At 41.0% G+C, this 5,388-nt stretch overlaps 1 pseudogene; it reads right to left on the reverse strand.

Annotated features, from left to right (window-relative positions):
* Window positions 1–1,823: 1,823 nt before the first annotated feature.
* Window positions 1,824–2,328, reverse strand: LOC118632603 (annotated as a pseudogene).
* Window positions 2,329–5,388: the final 3,060 nt, after the last annotated feature.

Genomic DNA, 5,388 nt, shown 5'->3' on the forward strand with positions numbered 1-5,388 from the left:
ACCAATCAGGAAGAATATATGTACCCCCATGTTCATAGCAGCACTATTTACAATAGCTAAGATCTGGAAACAGCCCAAATGTCCATCAGTAGACGAATGAATAAAAAAGCAGTGGTACATATACACAATGGAGTACTATGCAGCTATAAGAAAGAAAGATCTCTTATCTTTTGAGACGACATGGAGGAACCTGGAAAGTATTATCCTAAGTGAAACAAGCCGAGCAGAAAAAGACAAATACCACATGATCTCACTTATTTGTGGCATATAATGAACATAACAGTATGAGGGATAGGGTAGACCCAGAAACATGGAAGTAGGGTATGGATTGACAACCCTCAGAAGAGGGGGTGGGGGGGGGAGAGATAAACCACAGAACTTATATGCATGTATGTGTAACCAATGGACATGTGTAACCAAACAACAAAGCCAGGGAGGGGGAGGGGGAGAAGGGGAGGAGGGTGTCAATGGGGTAAAAAAAGGAGAAACATCTGTAAGAAAAATAAAATTTAAATTTAAAAATATATATAAATAAAATAAAAATAAATAAAATCAATAAAGAAAAAATATTTTTTAAAAAAAGAACAAAGACCAGAGATTGTCCAGAGGAATGTATTTAATTTCTCTTACCATTTGCTATTGAGTGAAGTACCAGATTTAAAATAAATAACTAAATAAGTAGTAATAATAATAATAATACTTTTCCTCCCACCTTCTAAATTCTTTTATCTAAGATAATAATCAAATTAACAGACAGATTGCCCAGCTGGTGTGGCTCAGTAGTCGAGCATCGACCCATGCACCAAGATGTTGCCAGTTCAATTCCTCGCCAGGGCACATGCGCAGGTTGTGGGCCAAATCCCCAGTGGGGGGCATGCAGGAGGTGGCCAATTGATGTTCTCTCTCATCGATGTTTCTATCTCTCTCTCCCTCTCCCTTTCTTTCTCTCTAAAATCAATTAAAAAAATTTTAAAAACTTTAAAAAAATAAATAAATAACAGCTAGGCCAGTGTGGCTCAGTGATTGAGCATTGACCCATGCACTAAGAGGCTGCCCGTTCAATTCCCAGTCTGGGCACATGCCCAGGTTGTGGGCCTAATTCCCAGTGGGGAGCATGCAGGAGACGGCCAGTCAATGTTCTCTTTCACTGATGTTTCTCTCTCTCTCTCTAAAATCAATAAAGAAAAAGTATTTTTAAAAAAATTAACAGATTAACAGGAGAAAATCTAAGTTCTAATAGACGCAGGTGGAAATTCACATAAGCATGACAATTCCAAAGACACTGAAGCAACATTGGGTATATAAGACATTTTGGACAAAGGGAAAAATGGGGGAGGGGTTAAATATCAAAAATGAGAATAAGCAACTTATAGGTAGTTGAGCAAGAGGGAATACACTTGGTATTCCACAGAAAGCATAGGACTGAGCAACACAGAAAGAATAGGACTCAGAGGGTCTCTAGCAAACACACTCCTGCCTGACGCCCTCCTGTTTACCATACTTACTTCAAATTAGGCTAAGGTGAGCATCCTAATATTTCCTTCCTGAAGCAGGTTTTTCTGTCTGAATCTATTGGGCTGAAAATGGGGGTAAGGGAGAGGTCAAAGATTCTTTCAGAGTCTTTCTTTCTTTCTTTCTTTTAATTTAAATGCATTTTATTTTTAGACAGTGTACATGACATGTTTTTCTTAAAAACAATGACTCTGCTTAAAATAAATAAAGAGCTCCAGATAGCATCCTACTGTAAATCCTAGTCCTGGTGTGTGGATGAAAAGAAGCAGCCAGTTGTGATGATAGGCAATAGATCCAAATTGCCAAATCTGTTAACATGTTTCCATTTCTATACCATCCTTAAAGAAAAACATATATGGGGGTCACACCATCCTCATGGTGGTCCCACAGAGCAACTATGCCACGTGGATTCATGTTTTCATCAACGGAGAACAGGTCGTGTTTGAAATCAGCAAGGCTGTGCTTGGTTTGTTCTACAGCCGGTCATAAAAGGCTTTACTCTCTCTGGTCTCTGTTCTCCAAGCCTCCCTTTGATTGATTTCATGTAATCTTTGATGCACTTCTTGTAGGCTTGCTTTGTGAAGCTGCTTTCCTGCAAATGATTCATGACAATATAAACACGGGTGATGACTGTGCTTTGCGTACCTTCGCCCTCGGGGCCTTCAGCAGAGGCGGATCCACCAGTGACGGAGTCATCAAGGTTACCCTCTGTCCCACTGACCATCTTCCCCTCTTCCTCTAGGCTCAGCCTGTCTGCGATCTCCCGGATTTGTAGATGTTGGAGAACATCTCATCACAGTTGATGAGGTCCGTGTAGATGATCGTGATGGGGGCTGGCTTAGCGGAGCCCCCGGAGCTGGGAGCCAGCACTCCGGCGGGTGGAGCGGGGAGCAGGCGGGGAACGCTATTGTTTCTTAATAAACGTTTTAAAATAAATATCCCAAAAGGCAAAACTGTTGGTCCCCTTCAGAATACTCTAAGATGTCAGTTCTCCTCAGATTGATCTATAGATTCAACACAATCCCAATCAAAATCCCACTAGACTTTCTCAGAAGTAGAAAAGTTCATTCTATATAATGAACATAACAGTCTGAGGAATACAGTAGACCCAGACACATGGAAGTAGGGCACAGACTGACATCCCTCAGAAGAGGGGATGGGGGGTGGGGGGGTGGGAAGAGACAAACCACAGAACTTATATGCATGTATGCATGACAGATGGACATGGACAACTAAGCCGGGGAAAGGGTGGGGGGGGGTGCCAATGGGGTAAAAAGGTAAAATATCTGTAACAAAAAAATAAATAAAATAAATTTAAAAAAAAAAGAAAAGTTCATTCTAGAAGACATATTTAGTTCTAAAAGACATATAGAATTACAAAGGACTTAAAATAACCAAAGCATCTTAGAAAAATAAAAATAATATTAGAGTACTTCACTACCTGATTTTAAGATTTATTATTAAACTACACCTATTAAGCTCGGCCGGTGTGGCTCAGTGGATGGGTGTTGACCCATGCACCAAGAGGTCACCAGTTTGGGTCCCGGTGGGGACACATGCCCAGGTTGTGGGCCAAATCCCCGGTGGGGGGCATGCAGGCAGCAGTCAGTCGATGTTCTTTCTCATCGATGTTTCTATCTCTCCCTCTGCCTTCCTCTCTCTCTAATATGAATAAAGAAAAAAGAATTGTTTTTTAAATAAATAAATAAAAATAATAAACTACACTTATTAAGACAGCATGGGTCTGGCCAGTGTGGCTCAGTGGTGGAACATCAACCCATGCATCAAGAGCTCACCAGTTTGATTCCTGGTCAGGGCACATGCCCAAGCTGTGGGCCAAATCCCCAGTGGGGGGTATGCAGGAGGCGGCTAATCAATGTTCTCTCTCATCAATGTTTCTATCTCTCCCTCTCTTTACCTCTCTCTCTAAAAATAAAAAAAGGAGAGAGAAAAAAAAAAGACAGCATGGTGTTGCTATAAAAACAGACAAATAGATAATGGAACAGAATAGAGAATCCAGAAATAGACTCACACATATATGGACAACTGATTTTTTACAAAGGAACAAAGGCAATTCAAGGCAGAAAAATGAAATTTGACCCATATCTCATACCACAACCAGTCATTAATTAATTGTAGAACCTAACACTATAAAATTTCTAGAAGAAAATATAAAGAACAACTTGCAACTGAGGGTTAAGCAAAGTTTTCATATAATGCACCAAAAGCATAATCCATTAAAGAAAAAGTGTATAAGCTAGATGTCAACAAAATTAAAAACTTCTCTTTGAAAGACACTGTTAAGAGAAATAAAAGACAGGGCATATAATGGGAGAAAATATTTGCAAGTCACATATAAGTGATTTGTATCCAGAATGTATAAAGAACTTTAATAATTTAATCAAAAAAAAACAAAAAAACAAAATACAGAAAAGATAAATATACACAGCAAATACTCACATACAAAGATGTTCAACATCATTTGTCATTAGGGAAAGGCAAATTAAAATCGCAAAGAGAGCCTGACTGGTGTGGCTCAGTGGACTGAGCACTGTCCAGTGGTCTGAGCAGTCCCGATCCAGGCACATGCCTGGGTTTTGGGCTCGATCTGCAGTAGGGGGCATGCAGGAGGCAGCCAATCAATGTTTCTATCTCTCTCTCCCTTCTTCTCTCTCTAAAAAAATCAATAAAAATATATTTAAAAATAAAATAAGCCCTGGCCAGTTTTCTCAGTGGTTAGAGCATTGGCCTGCAGACCAGAGAGTCCCAGTTTCGGTTTCCGCTAAGGGCACGTACCTTGGTTGCAATTTGTCCTCGGCCCTGATTATAGTCACGTGGGTGGCAACCAGTCGATGTGTCTCTCTCACATTGATGTTTCTCTCTCTCTTTTCCCCTCTCTCCCTCCTTCTCTATCTGAAGATAAATGCAAAAATGTCCTCGGGTGAGGATTAAAAAAATAAAAAATAAAAATAAAATAAAATCACAGAGATAGTTATTGTTGTAATTAGCTACTTTATTAATATTAATAATAGAAAGAGAGCAAAGGGGAGGCCAAATATTATAAGCATGGTCAACTGTGCAGCTTCACACTCCTCCAGGGGAACACAGATCCATTTCTTGCAAATCACTGGGGGAAAGGATCCAACAAAGGGGAAGATGGACACATGTGCAGTGAAGAAGGGGTGGCACAGGGGAGGTGCTTGCCTGTCAGTCTAGTCTAGGGACTGAATAGTTTGGTTAGGGGGTCGACCCCATCAGAAATATGTGAAATACTGGAAAGTTAAAATCCCCAAAGAGTTCCCTCTCTCTTGCTCTTATGCACTTGCTCCTCCTGCTCTGTGACCCACACTCCCCCCAAGTGAGCGTTGTTTGAGCATTCTCTCTCCATAGCCATGTGGCTTTAAGCAGCAGTGTGGTCCATGGCTGTGTGGACCCCACACACAATGGACTGCAACTGGAAACACCAGCTAAGCTAGCCAGTTGCTGGACTGGACTGTGCTTTAATATGGAAGAAAAATTCTGGGCAGTGGTCTTAATTCTGGCCCTGTTGAAGACAAAATTTGACTTCTTCCATGGTGAGACAAACAGAGATGGGACCTTGGAGGAGATCCCCTTTAATTTTACATCATCAATAAACCCAATCCTCCCCTGGGAGCCTCAGGAAATTCTTTTCCTTGCACCACCCCAAAAACTCCACTTCCACAGATGACAATACCACTGCACATCCATTAGAATGTCTAAAATAAAAAAGAGTGACCATCCCAGTGTGGCTCTGTGGATTGAGCATCGCCCCATGCACCAAGAGTTGTTTTGGTTTGTTGAAGCCTCAGATAAGTTGCTTAGCTACTCCTCTGTCTCCACTGAGGAGACCTGAGG

Source organism: Molossus molossus, unplaced genomic scaffold (genome assembly GCF_014108415.1).
Source record: "Molossus molossus isolate mMolMol1 unplaced genomic scaffold, mMolMol1.p scaffold_m16_p_17, whole genome shotgun sequence".
Classification (NCBI taxonomy): domain Eukaryota; kingdom Metazoa; phylum Chordata; class Mammalia; order Chiroptera; family Molossidae; genus Molossus; species Molossus molossus.